The sequence below is a fragment of the Cervus elaphus genome, chromosome 14, assembly GCF_910594005.1.
Source record: "Cervus elaphus chromosome 14, mCerEla1.1, whole genome shotgun sequence".
Taxonomy (NCBI): Eukaryota; Metazoa; Chordata; class Mammalia; order Artiodactyla; family Cervidae; genus Cervus; species Cervus elaphus.
The window spans coordinates 79,671,478-79,686,215 of NC_057828.1; the positions used below are offsets into that span (position 1 = coordinate 79,671,478).

The 14,738-nt window shown below is 49.6% G+C and overlaps 1 protein-coding gene across 7 annotated transcripts in view; it reads left to right on the forward strand.

Moving 5' to 3' along the window:
* The window catches only part of NR5A2 (nuclear receptor subfamily 5 group A member 2), a 124,835-nt gene that overhangs the window by 107,520 nt on the left and 2,577 nt on the right, over window positions 1–14,738 (forward strand). The gene's annotated exons all lie outside the window — the stretch shown is intronic.

Here is a 14,738-nt window from a genome sequence, read left to right on the forward strand (position 1 = left end):
ATTTTAAAATTGGATTTTAAAATAGATGACACATTAATAGTAGGTTTTGGGGGGGTCTGCACTGGGTCTTCCTTGCGGTGCTGGGCTTTCTCTAGTTGCAGAGCCCAGGACTCTAGAGTTCGGAGGCTTCGTTGCCTCAAGGCTTGTGGGATCTTAGTTCCCCGACTGGGTATCGAACCTACAGCCCCTGCATTGCACGGCAGATTCTTAACCGCCCAACCACCAGGGAAGTCCCAATAGTACTTTTAATTCCTTGAATATCTGATTCTGCTGCTGGTTTCAGACAGAATTTATTTCTCATGAATTAAGATATTTACTGTGAAAAGGAAATTAAATGTTAGTCGCTCAGTTGTACCCAACTCTTTGCGACCCCATGGACTGCAGCCCACCAGGCTCCTCTGTCCGTGAGATTCTCCAGGCAAGGATACTGGAGTGGGTTGCCATTTCCTTCTCCAGGGGATCTTCCCGACCCAGGGATCGAACCTGGGTCTCCTGCACTGCAGGCAGATTCTTTTCCGACTGAGCTACAAGGGAAGCCCCATGAAATGGAAAGGCATCTTTTAAATTTCTTATCAAAAATAAAGCCCGAATACAGCCTCTGAATGTGCAGAGTTCAGCTTGCTGAGTCTTCATTCGGGAACCAGACGCAAATCGCAGTGGAGGGTCTCGGCCCTGTTCCTGCGTGGGAGGCAGAGTTCCTTACCTGTCACAGCCTTGCGTTGGTTTAACTGTCATGGGCTCCATCCTTTTGGAATAACCAGTGCTTGTTCTTCCAGATGACGTGTGTGTTCTGTCACATCTTGGTTTCCGTTGAAATGAGTGAGAGGAGAGCTGGTCCCGGGGTGTCCGATGCGTTCCCGCCTCGTCCCAGCCGCCCCGTCACCCCGGGGAGTGGGCCGCAGCTGGGCAGTGGAGACCCTCGTGTTTCTGACCCCAGGCTGCTCGTGGACCCCGCCCTGGGAGAGTCCGTGAGCTTCCTGCCCAGCCAGCCAGGGGCCCTGAGGGCTGCGTGATGCAGGTTATACAGAATAAACTGCTTACCTGGGGGAGGATTTTGAATGCTTTTTTCCAACATTTCCACCCACCCTTTAGTTTGCAGTCAGCTCCTTCTCCCCGTGGACCCTCGGCCCTCTGCACCCCTGGCCCTGTCTGCCTCCCCCCGGGCCTGGAGGATGGAAGGCAGGCTGGAACGGGCCCTGGATGGGGAGCAGCCGCCCCTGGCCCCGTCTGCCTCCCCCCGGGCCTGGAGGGTGGAAGGCAGGCTGGAACGGGCCCTGAATGGGGAGCAGCCGCCCCTGGCCCTGCAGCCACCCTATGGCCTGTGGACTAACGGGCAGTTTAAAGAAAAAGCGTTTCTTTCAAATGTTGAATTATGAAGGAGTATTGATTGTATGGTGGAAATATCTGGAAGATTACATCTTTTGTCTTCTGGACCAAGGCTCTAGCATGCAGAAAAGCTTCAAGTCAATTGTGTATTGTGAATATAACATTGTTTACTAAATGTGCATTTATATTCTGAAACGTTACCCTCCCCCTTTATTTTTTTCTCTTAGAAATAACCTCTTTGAGAGTTCATAGGAAGGTTCTAAAACACTAACCAGAGCTGAGTAGGTGTGGCTTTTTGCCCCTCACTCTCCCTCCAAATAAGATTTTAATTGGCTAAGCTAATATTGGATCCAAGTTCATAAAAGTTTGAAATCAAATCATTAAATGCAAATATGGTCTTCATCCCAAAGACGATAAGAATGCCTTTAAGCTAATATTTTTAACAAGAACGGTTGGACAGCGGTCTCTTGTAAATTTTATCATACCTGAGGCGGTTTTCTTCATTCGATTAGCTGGAAAGCTGAATTTATCCCCAGGCAAACCAGACATCGAGCCTGGGCTAAATTCAACAACTGGAGCTTAAATTTGGCTTAATATATCCCCACTTGGATCTGCCTGTTTAATTCTCTTTCATATGATAACGCTGGTTTATTCATAGGCTTGACTTGCCACCTGAACAAACTGAAGACCATAACCTTATTCAAAGCAAGTAAGAAAACTTGGCCAAAACCACAGAAATTCCTGAGTAAAAATCAAAAATACAAACTCGTGAGTCGAAAGCTATTCTGGGACGTGACGACGAGCGTGGGGGGAGGAGCTTTTCTTTGAAGGCGGACAGGTTTTCATGCATGTGGACGTGTTGTATTCTGAGCAGATGGTCTTTATAACAAGGTAAGGAGCGAGGCTGCCAAGGCGGGCTGGCCAGGGCCGCTCCAGCTAGAAGTAGTTCCTGTTTATCAAGCACTGTATGCATTTGCCCCAAGGATTAAGTCTGTCTGACACATAGTTTTATTTGAAATTTAGGAGGAGACCAGAAAATTGTTCTATCCTCTGCCCCTGGTTCAAACTACTGCATTAGTTCCCAGTCAGAGATTTTTCTCTTTTTTTTTTTGCCTGTCATTCCGCATGCATTTTTATGTGGTTTTCAGTATCATCTGGCCTATAGAACTTGATAAAACTTACGACCTGCTTCAATTCTTGATCTTAAAACCCCTGTTGTATAGCCTTCCTTCCTCATTTTTATCCCGTAGCTTTCTGGAAAACACACTGCGGATGTGTGTAGAGACGGAAAGCATGAATGCCCTCTGTCACCGGTGGTCCGGACGTGGCTTACAGTGCCCAGACAGGCTTTTCTCAACATCTTCCGATGACATACCGCTTCATGATACCAGGCAAACCAGATGTTTTTCCTTCTGAAGGTCACTGAAGTCAGTTTCATCTCTTTTCCCAGAGCTGGATGACAGAAAGGCGTCCTGCTGTGGTATCTGAGGTTGGTCGTGACTTCACGCCGTGAGGAGCTCTGAAGCCGCCTAGGGCTCTAGCTGCCGGGGCTCGGGCGCAGGCGAGGTTAGCAGGCCCTTCTTAGGGAGTTAGTTGGCACGTGGTTCCTGCTTCTGGGAGCGTGGTTCCAAGTGGCGAGTCTCCTCAGGTCTGTCCTGGGCGCCTTGCCTTCCCCGGGGAGGCAGGACACGGGCTGTGGGTCTGGGAGGGTCCGATCAGATGTGTTCAGAGGGCCTTCAGACGCATGCAAGGCGAAGAGGGATGTGTGCATTAACGTGAGAACGTGTTCTTCCATTCGCCGAGTGTGAAGGGGGCTCCTTCACACTTTGCCCAGGCCCGGTGGTAGGACGGGGGAAGGCTGGCCGTTACCGAGGTCGACATCCTGTCCCCACGACTCACAGGTGACCGTGTGACACCTGATGCCCCCTGCGACGGGCAGACAGACCACAGTCCACAGAGATGGGCTTGGAGAGGCCCCCTGGAGGCCAGGCTGTCTGGGCTGAGGCCTGGGGACGTCGGCTGATGATCAGAACAGGGGAGTCCAGAGTCAGAGAGCAGGCTTGGGTACCAGGGAGTGGAGGGCGATGTTACCGCCCGAGTCTGCGATGCCCACCTGCCAGTCGGAAGCCAGGAGGTCCGGAAGCCAGGATGTCCAGAAGCGGTTGGATCTAAAGAGGAAAGTCACGCCCTGGAGCCATCATCCTGGGCCTGGAGTGTGTGGTGAAGGTGGACCCCGGGCAGAGGAAATAAGTGTTCTACACACAGAAGGTGCAGAGGAGCCCAGGAAAGCCGGCGGGCCTGACGCTACCGTCAGCGCACACAGCCAGCACCCGGTTCAGAGTCTGTGTCCCTAGAAGGCACAGTCCATAGTGGGGTTGGTGCTTTTTGCTTCTGATCATGAAACAGTTCTACACGAAGGAAAAACACGGTGTGCCGTGAATTTGATGTGGAAGCATGAACAGCGTGTCAAAGGCCAAAAGAGGAAGAAGGAAATACTTTGGTTCAGCGCCAGGCAGCATTAAGTCAAGACGGGGACTCTGCAGTCATCCCTCCGCAGCGGGGGAGGGCGTCCCATGAGCTGCCCCCCGGCCCGGGTGTCCCTGCCTTCACAGCGGCCCTCGTGAGGGCGACTGGCAAGCTTAAAGATCAGATAAACACTTTATAAAGAACTAGACAAGTAACTGTATACTGTGAAGTCAGGCAAGCAGGCATCAATAAGAAGGTGCAGAGTAAGGATGTGAGCGAAGAGGAAGCACAGAACGGGTAGCAGTCACCCTTCAGCTGCGGGAATCTGGTCCGTGGAAGGAACACAGAACGCGGGCGGCCTGGGGAGCGTCGGGGATGGTCTGGTTCTGCAGAGCAGTGGTTCTCAGGTCTGTGTTTTATCATGTTCCAGCACCCACACAGACAGTATGGTTTTCAATGTTTAATTGTGGTAAAATACACAGCACGTAAAATTTCTTGTTTTTCATTGAATGGCAGTTGTGTTAACGATGTTGTGTTAAAGTCTGCGTACAGCAGAGTGACTCAGACATACATGTGTTCTTGTATGCGTGTTTTCTCATAGTCTTTCCGTGTGGTTAATCGCAGCGCGTGTGCATTGAATCCAGCTCCCTGTGCTAGGCAGTAGGACCTCGCTTATCGTCTGCTAATCCCAAACTCCCGACCCGTCCCTCGCCCTTGGCAACCACATGTCTGTTCTCTACGGGGCATAAACTTTCTCACCCTTGCCATTTTTAAGTGGACAGTTCGAGGATGTTAAGTGTATTTACATTGCTGTCAGGTCAGTGTCCCGAGCTCCTTCCGCTTTGCAGAACTCTGCCCGTTAGACACCCCCACCCGCCGTCCCCCAGGCCCTGGCAGCCCCGCTGCACGGCTCTCTCCATGGGTCTGACTGCCCCGGGCACTCCGTGAGTGGAGGCCTGCGCATCTGTCCCTCTGTGACTGACCTCGCTCCCGGCACGGGGTCCTCAGGGTCCCCCACGTCGCCCCCGTGTCAGAATGCCCCTGCTTCCTAAGCGGTCACTTCACTGAATCTACAGACCCTGCTTTTTTATGCCTTTACCCATTAACAGGCACTTCGGTCTCTGCCCCCTTTTGGTGCTGTGAACGGATGTGGGTGTACACACAACTCTTGCATACATTGTAAATATTTTTAAGGAAAAGAAAGGCAGAAGGAGGGGCCAGAGTGATTCGATAGGGAGGCAGAGCTGTTTTAGAAAGAGTTGTCAGCGGAGGCGTCCCGAAGGGGTGACGTGTGAGCAGAAACTGGGGTGTCCTGGGGGAAAAGTCCACAGGATCGAGAAGAACCATTCAGACTGCGGGGACAGCACGTGTGAGGTCCTAAGTCAGGAGCAAGCGAGGAGGCCAGCATGTCCGGAGAGGAGCCCGGCAGAGGCGTGAGCGCAGGGTTAGACCGGGGCGAGGACGTAGGTGCCGTCCTGGGAAGGGAATGTGCTCGGGCTCGGTGGGACAGCGCTCTGCTGTGGCTGCGCCGGGTCTTCCCTGCCGGCACCGGCTCCCTCGTTGCAGCGGGCAGGCTTCTCGTGTGGCTTCTCTCCCTGCAGAGCGCCGGGCCGCGGGCTCGAGGGTTCGGTCATCGTGACGCACAGGCTTAGCTGCTACCAGGGACCGGGCAGCATCCCCCGCACGGGCTGGTGGAGTCTTACCCACCGCGCCACCAAGAAGTCCTGGAATGGTGTTTGCTTTGACTGTTTAAATGAAGCCATTTGTTTTCAATCGGTCTATACTCTGGATTCCCGGGCCAGGCTGCCTGACTTGGGTCAGCAGCCCGCAGCCCGCTTTGCACCGTCTGAGCTCTGTGGTCAAGTCCACACAGAAACTCCCCTCCCGTGTGGTAAGGGGGTGCCACGTGGATGTACATGAATTCAGGTACCGTGTTGCTAACAGACGTTGTGTCCACTCTCTGCTGCCTACTAAAGAGAGTTTGAGATAATTTGCGATTCAAGCCCAAAACCGTCTCGGGGAATCAAAGTCATGCGCGGACAGTGGAGTGAAAACGCAGCTGACGGGGTGGGCGCAGGGCAACCCGTGTCACTACTTCCGTGCTGACTGAATCCAGCGCCTTTCTTCCAAAGCTTGGAGTCACAGTCACGCAGTTGTGGACGCTTAGGGCTGGGGCGATGGGAGATGGTCGAGTCAGCCCTTGCCCTTCAGGGACCAGGAAACTCAGGGCCCCAGAGAGCGATGCGCTCATGATCTCACAGTTAGAGACAGAATCAGGACCAGAAGCATGACGTTTGGTTGGTGCGCGGCGCTCTTTTCCGTTGGGGAGAAGCTGCTGCCTGGTAGGGGTGACGAACTATGAGTGCAAACTGACGCACGCCTGGGTCCCCGCAGGTGACATTCTTTAGGCAGCAGTGCTTCCCGAGCCTGTGCTTTCGGCAGCCCCGGGAGGCACCGCATTAGTAGCTTTTTGTGGAATGTCCTACATGTTTGGGGAAATTAAGAAAACAGAGTGGAAAGTCTCTAAGTGAAACTTAAGGTGTGGCCGTGTTTTCCTGAATATTCTTTGTGATTGAGAGTGGGATAAATGTGCAAGGAATCCTCTCCCTTTCATTGATTCTGGAAAACTGCAACATCAGAGATACTGTTTTGCCCATGAGACAGCCCCGGTGTCGAGGGCTGGGATCGGGGGGTGGGGAGCGGCGCAGAAAAGGCCCCCAGGAGGGTACTTATGACTCTGGCCTCTGCTCATGTCACTGTGACTATTTATAACCATGACCTGAGGCATTAAGACGGTTAAGGTGTCTAATAGATAAATATGGGGCTAGTGTTAAAGAGCCCACGTGTCAGTGCAGGAAACATAAGAGACGCTAGTTGGATCCCTGGGTCGGGAAGATCCCCTGGAGAAGGAAATGGCAACCCACTCCACGATTCTTGCCTGGAGAGTCCCATGGACAGAGGAGCCTGGCGGGCTGCAGTCCACGGGGTCACAAAGAGTTGGAGATGACGGAAGCAACTTAGCATGCATCAATATGAGTGTCAGGGGTTCGTTACTTCATTCAAATTCTCTGAAAGCTGTTCATTCACAAACCTTGAGACGCTTTAGAAGCTGAGCTATTGGACCACCCGGTACGTCCCATTCCGAAACCCCCTTAGGTGGCAGGAGCTTGCGGTTGTGTGACACATTCACAGTCTTAAGAGGTCTGTGAAAACATCCTTTTCAGGTTGACTAATGCTGGCTGAATGTTAGCCATTCCCTTGTTCTCCGGGTCTGTCCTTAGAGGTCGTGGAAAAGCTGTTTAGTCTTTCTGAGTCTAAATCTCATAACCCATAACGCTTTCTCAAGAGAGAATCCTCGGCAAGTCGGTGGTCTCCAGACTCCCAGCCCCAGCGCTTCTCGTCTCTCTCCACACGCTCCCCCTGACTCCTGGGGTTTCATCCTCAGCTGACCACCGACGGCTCCCGCATCTGGACGCCAGTCCCGCCTCCCCACTGAGTCTGGACCCCCGTCTCCAGCCGTTGGCCCTGCATCCCTGGGGACGCCCCACGTGCCCCTGAACCCACCGTGGCTGCACCTGGACTCACCACGTCCTACACTTCCACGTCTCCTCCTGCCGGGGGACGGGGGTGGAGGTGCCCTCCACTCTCTCGCTTGACAGACACCCAGACCACCAGCCAGGGCCTCTGCTCTCTCCCGCTGTCGATCAACCCGGGGCCGGCAAGCCCTGTGGCATGCACCGCCTGGATGACCTTCGCGTCCATCCCCACCCCTGTGGCCACCGAGTCTGTCACCTGTGGTCCCGCACACACCTGCCGTTTCCCACTCAGAGAAACGTGGCCTGACCGTGGCCTGCCTTCCTCACATCTTGCGATGCTTCTGTGTAGCTTCCAGAACAAAAGGCAGACTCCGTTGTCCAGCGCCCCCCACCCCAAACCTTATGGTCCACCCTTCTTACCCCCTCCCGCCCCTGTGCCCACCCCCGCCCCCCCGCAGCCCTTCACGGAAGCTGAGCTGCCCCGAGGACCCGTCCCTGTCTCGGGGGCTCTTTGTGCGGGCCGCTGTCTCCTCCCACTTCCCCGTGTCGCTCGGCTCCCTTGCCTCATCACCTCCCCCGAGGACTCGTCTGGCCCCCAGGCCCTGTGTGTGCTCGGGGCACCCACGGCTTGGCTCTAGCCCGTGACCCAGAGTCTGTCTTTTATTCCTGTATCTTCATCGTCTCACACAGGGCTGAGTGAACGAATGAATTCCTAGACTGTGTGCACATAAGGTGTGAAGGAGTGAAGCGCGGTCATATGCCTTGTCGTTTATAAAGCACCAGCTGGTTGCAAGGAGAGCCAGCCAGTCCCTCCTAAAGGCCAGCAGCCCTGAATGTTCACTGAAGGACTGATGCTGAAGCGCCAGTACTTCGGCCATCAGATGCAAAGACCTGATTCATTGGAAAAGACCCTGATGCTGGGAAAGATTGAAGGCGGGAGGAGAAGGGGACGACAGAGGATGAGACGGTTGGATGGCGTCACCCACTCAATGGACATCAGTTTGGGTGGACTCTGGAAGTTGGTGATGGACAGGGAGGCCTGGCGTGCTGCAGTCCATGGGGTCGTGGAGTCGGACACGACTGAGTGACTGAATTGAACTAGTTGTAAGGGCTCATTTCTATGTGCAAAAATAATACATATCCTGTATGCCCATGTTTTTACACGTAGTTCCTGCCAAAGACTTGGATTTTCTCGTTCTGTGAAGACGCCGGGTTGTGTGTTCCGGTCGCTACCAATAGCCCGTGGCTCATAATCATACACATGTGTACACATGCGCAGATTTATATAAAGGACTTAGCAGTTAATTTAAAATCTTGGGTTTACTTTTTTCTGGAAACAGAGTGTAGCCACCAACTGCAGGCGTCGGCACTGAAGAGCGCCCTGTCTGCCCGTCTCCAACCCCAGACAACCCTCACTCTTTATTCAGACAGCTTGGTTCACAGGAAAAGAGCTAGCATGTTGCTCTCCAGAAGTTCCTACAAAATTATTTCTACAAATTATTTAAGGTTAGCCCTTTAAAAATTTTTTTTAATGAATTCCCAATAGAAAATTCGTTTGTTTTCTCTTCGCGGGACAAGTCTCGAGCCAGTTTAGAGGTGGCCCCTCCGAAAGCCTCAAGGGGAAGCAGTATTCTCCGGGCGCAGAGTGGTACCTCTTCCCCCCACTTTTGTATCTCTGAAAGGACCGGATGAGATTTCTTTTGTCCCCCCAACGTGCGGAAAGTTAACAAAGATGATTATACTCTCCGGCCATTTGAGCCCCCCAGCCCCCAGCCCCCTTGCTCTGCAGAGGGCCAGTCTCCAAAAAGAGCGTGCGGTACGGGAGCCGCGCCACGTGGCCGGGGCCAGGGCGGCAGATAACGGCGTCTTCAGCTTCAGAAGGAGGCTGAAAGCTGCGTGTGACCGAAAAGCCAGCTGTAATGTATTCAAGAAGACCTAAGGGTTTGCTTTCCAATAAGGGTGGAAGAGACTCTGGGCCCCCACTGTGAGCTGATCGTCAGGCTGCTCCATATAACAAGTTGGTAATTAGTCCCTGAGTGAGTAAAGTAGAATAGATGATAGGAGATTGATACTTAGAGGAGAAGCTCAAAATGCTTTTTTTTGCCAGTCATCAAAATTTAAAGGCGCTGGAGAAAGTGTTGGGGGTGCCTCTGTCTGTTTACGTACTGTTTCCAACTCAGAATTTGTAATGATGGGGTTCATTAACTTGCGTTTCTAAATTGTATTAAGATGAAGCTTACATCGGTTTCAAAGAAAGAGAAGGCTCGGGGATCCGGCATGACGCGCCCCAGAAGAGCTGGGCGGGGGGCGGTTTCGGTCTCCTGTCGATCTCCCCCAGCTGGGTCTCCTTCTCAAACCCATGTGTGGGGCAAGGCTGTTTCATCTGGGAACTGAAGAGCAAATCCCGAAAGCAGATTTCCAAGGACCCCAGAACGTGGAATAATTTGTCCAAATTTTGCTTTCTCATATAATTAGCTATCAGTTCATTCACGAACTTCCAGTGTTATGGACCGCTGCTAGAGGTAAGACCCCGAGACATGCCAGCACCCATTCGTTACTTGTAGAGTGGGGCTTGATTTCTAAGACAGCGTCTCAGAGAAAATGCTTAGCATTTTAAGGGCATTTCATGTTTAGTTTTTTAGAACAGGGCATGAATTAGCCGAAAATTCAATGAGCACAATTAATCCTGGTCTCTTCCTAAAAAGTACACACAAGTGACTTATGTGAAAGAGAAAATTCCAAGTCTTCCAAGAGGTGGTGGCGCTGTTTTGGCACTTTTCGTGTCTATTTGCTTTCCTTTTTGAATTCACAATTTTTGAAGGTTATGCTCCACTCATAGTTACTATTAATGTAACATACTGACTGTACCCCCTGTGTTGGAGGATATATCTTGCCCCTCCCCTTTTCCCTCTTCCCACTGGTAAGCACCAGGTTGTTCTTTGTATCTGCAAGTCTGTTTCTTTTTGTTCTTGTTGTTATATTCACTAGTTTGTTGTATTTTAGGTTCCCCTGATAAGTGATATCATACAGTATGTGTCTTTTTCTGTCTGACTTACTTCACTAAGAATAATGCCCTCCAAGTCTATCTGTGTTGTTGCAAATGGCAGAATCTCATTCTTTTTTATAGCTGGGTAGTGTTCCGTTACTCAGTTCAGTTCAGTTCATGGACTACAGTCATGTCCGACCCCATGGACTGCAGCACTCCAGGCCTCCCTGTCCATCACCAACTCCCAGAGCTTGCTCAAACTCATGTCCATCGAGTCGGTGATGCCATCCAACCATCTCATCCTCTGTCATCCCCTTCTCCTCCTGCCTTCAATCTTTCCAGCATCAGCCTGTTTTCCAGTGAGTCAGCTCTTCGCATCAGGTGGCCAAAGTATTGGAGTTTCAGCTTCAGCATCAGTCCTTCCAGTGAATATTCAGGACTGATTTCCTTTAGGATGGACTGGTTAGATCTCCTTGCAGTCCAAGGGACTCTCAAGAGTCTTCTCCAACACCACAGTTCAAAAGCATCAATTCTTTGGCACTCAGCTTTCTTTATGGTCCAAGTCTCACATCCATACATGACTACTGGAAAAACCACAGCTTTGACTAAATGGACCATTGTCGGCAAAGTGTTCTATTATACATATATACATGTTGCTACTGCTAAGTCGCTTCAGTCATGTCTGACTCTGTGTGACCCCATAGGCGGCAGGCCACCAGGCTCCCCCGTCCCTGGGAGTCTCCAGGCAAGAACACTGGAGTGGGTTGCCATTTCCTTCTCCAATGCATGAAAGTGAAAAGTGAAAGTGAAGTTGCTCAGTCGTGTCCGACTCTTAGCGACCCCATGGACTGCAGCCTACCAGGCTCCTCTGTCCATGGGATTTTCCAGGCAAGAGTACTGGAGTGGGGTGCCATTGCCTTCTCCTACATATTTATATATATTTGTTGTTCAGTCACTCAGACTCTTTGCAACCCCATGGACTACAGCATACCAGGCTTCCCTGTCCTTCACCGTCTCCCAGAGTTTGCTCGAACCCATTACACCTTCTTTATCATCTTTGATGGCCCCCTGGGCTGCCTCCACGTCTTAGCTACTGTAAATAGTGCTGCTATGAACTTTGGGGTGTGTGTGTCTTTTCCAGTTATTTTTTTCATTTTCTTCAGATACATACCCAGGAGTGGAATTTCTGGGTCATTATGGAAGCTGCATTTCTAGTTTTTTGAGAAACCTCCATGCTGTCTTCCACAATGGCTGCATCAGTTCACATTCTCCATGTGGAAAAACCAAGTTCTGCCTGTCAGACGGGAAATACAAGACTCAAGAACAAGGGGCCATCATATTCCACGCCCAGAGGAGTGCATGGTCATCTTCTCCCTGAAGCAAAACTGACCCCCGTTGTCAAAACACGTGAACTGAGACTTGGTTATTCAGATCATAGAAAGGCTTACCACAGGATTCTTGAGTAGAATACACTATTACATTTAAAATATTTTACTTCAGGGAGAAATTTATTGTATAAGTCAATTTTTGAAAGCCGGTGTCAAACTAGAAAAAGAAAGGAAACCGACTTAGAAGACACGCAGCAACTCAAGGGTTTCCCAGGCGGCTCGGGTAAAGAATTCGCCTGCATTTGAAGGAGAAGCGGGAGACTCAGGTTCAGTCCCTGGGCCAGGAAGAGCCTCTGGAGGAGGAAGTGTCAACCCACTCCAGTATTCTTGCCGGGATAACCCCACGGACACAGGAGGCTTACGGGCTGCAGTCCATGGGGGTCACAAGGAGTCAGGCAGGACTGAGCTCACACACGCAGCATAAAAAAATACGTAGCAGCTAACGTAATAGGTCATTTCATAATTAAGCCATGTTTGGACAAATACCCCTAAATGTAAAGCAAACAATTGGAGAAGTCTTTGGGGAGGCCTTGACTGAAATATATAACACAGTTCTCATCCCAAGATGCTGGCCGTTTCCATGGGGAAATGGACGGTTAATAAAAGAGGACAAGATGCTGTGAGAGCTGAAACAGATCAGCCAGAGCTGTGATTTGGGGACTTCCTGGTCAGTGATGAGAGGAATTCAGTCAAAATGTTTTTCTTTCCTTCCTTCCTTCCTTTCTTTCTCTCTCTCTTTTTCTTTCACTTTATAGCTTTAACATCAGAATCGTTGCCACTGAATTAAAACTGCCTGTATAGACATAGAAACAAAGCAGACGTTCAGTAAGTAGGTACGTTTGGGACAACTAGCAGCGTAACTTCTGTTTACAGTTAATGATAAACTCATTGAACAGCATTTTCCTTCAGAAGGACAATTGCATGTGTTTTTAAACTTTGGGGAGTTTGGACCAGTATCCATAGAAATTATCCAGCAAATGCTGACCTGAAGACTTTAAGCAGTTATCTGTAACACGAGTAAGTGGTTTAACCAGAACTTATGATCCATCCTTCGTTTTCTGTTTCTTAGCAGTTCATTGTGTTTTGATTTATTTTTATTAAGAGAGTGGCATAATTTATCACAGAAGGTTGAACCTTATTCTCAAAAAATATATTTATCATAAAAAGGTTTCAGAAACGACTCTCTGAAACGACTGTTGTTCGTTTATCTTGCATTTTATACTGCACAAATTCCTGCATCTCCCTATGAATCTCGGTGACTTTCGTTAGCTTTTCTTGCTGTGACAATATCTGTCATTGTAGCATAAAATAATATGTCATTTCGATTTTTTTCCCCTATCATTGTGTTAAAATCACTATAACACTGGAATTTGCTTGTCTCTTTTTTTCTTTCAACTTCTTAGTAGTATATAAAAGAGAAAACTAAATTCTTCCTTAGGTTTTAGGTTTAAAAGTTTTCTTTAGGTTGAGCGGAAGGGTAAAGCGAAGCAGCACTAAGAAGCTGGTCAGAATTCAGATGAACTATTTTTGAATTACTGGTTCTCTGCCATGATGCTTTAGGAAGGACCAATGTCTGTAACCAGGGTGTGTGCCTCTGAAATTCGAACAGTGTGGCAGAGAACCAGGCTGACATGAATGTAGATTTTTCTGTCATCTGTCTTGGTACAGCATATTCAAGGGATTTCCAGTTGTTTACATTTTATAATTTTGAACCAAATATAACTAATGAGTATTTTAATTGAATTCTAAGGCAGTTGAGATGAGATAGACGGAAAACGCATCATTAACTGCCGTGCCTCCTGTGTACAGCGTCCAGTGGACAACACCTTGGAAGGCGCACGCGCCTGGTCGGGTCGCATTTGTCTGTTTGTGCGTCTCGTTAATAAGGAATCGAATATTTTTGACTCTCCCATTGCACTTTGAAGTAGATGTGATCCTACCAGTGCCCACGCTTTTTCAGTACTAATTCCCCACTGTTTTTGATTTGGGGCAGAGATTTGGGGACGGAATTGGGGAAGCATGCTTCCTGCAAAGTTATGGCTCAAAATGTAAACACCGAAATCATCCTGGACACGTTTCAACAGCACATGTGAGGCAGCCTCTTGTCACAGCACGTAGAGACACCACAATGGCCGTGCACGTGTGTGCAGACGAAGCGTCACACGTACAGTGGCAAAAACACGGGGCACGAGTTATCTTGGTGACGCGACGGAGTTTGGTACATTTAACCTTTTAGCCATAGTATTATTTGGTTTTCTATGGAATTGTTCTTATTTATTTTTGTCCAATTAGAAAATAAAGCAGGGGGAGAGGTGCCTGCATCTGTTTGCTTTCTTAGCACGGATGATGCATGTAAACACACACACGCGTCTTTAGATTTCTCCCAGAGGCGTCTGTCTACACATGGTAAACAAGTTGTACGGTTCACATAAACAAACTCCAGAAGAGAAATTCCACCAGAGCCATTTTCCCTTGCTCATTGTCTGTGTCTGCCTTTTGACTCTGTTTCCCTCTTACTCCACGTGATGAGGATCTTCAGGAGTCAGGCCGGGTGGATTGTCTGAATCCATCTCCTCTGTGTGAGTGGCTCCTGTCTAGAAGGGAAAGGAAAAAAAAGGCAAAGTATCAACTTTATAAACCACATTCAGGTTAAAGGGCACCAGCCATCCTGGCCTGAACTCTGCCTAAAGGACGGACCTTTCATCTGATAAAGATCATTAGTCACCAAGACACATATTTCAGAGAGTTCCCAGCAGCAACACTCCACTGACAGTCACTGGAGTGTACCAGATGGTTCATTAGCATAGGCTAGACAAGTCAGAGGCTTTCAGAATCATTTAGAAAATGTCACCCAGAAACAAGAACCCTGTCACTTTTTATTAGAATTAACTACATCATAGCCTGGACACAGATTTCACCTTGGGTCAGAAAAATTAATACAGAGTTCCATGCATTGTGTCACATACTGGGTTAAGATCAGTCCTCCTCAAGGGACTCATTTACTGGCAATATATTATGATCCTTCTACTTTCGGAA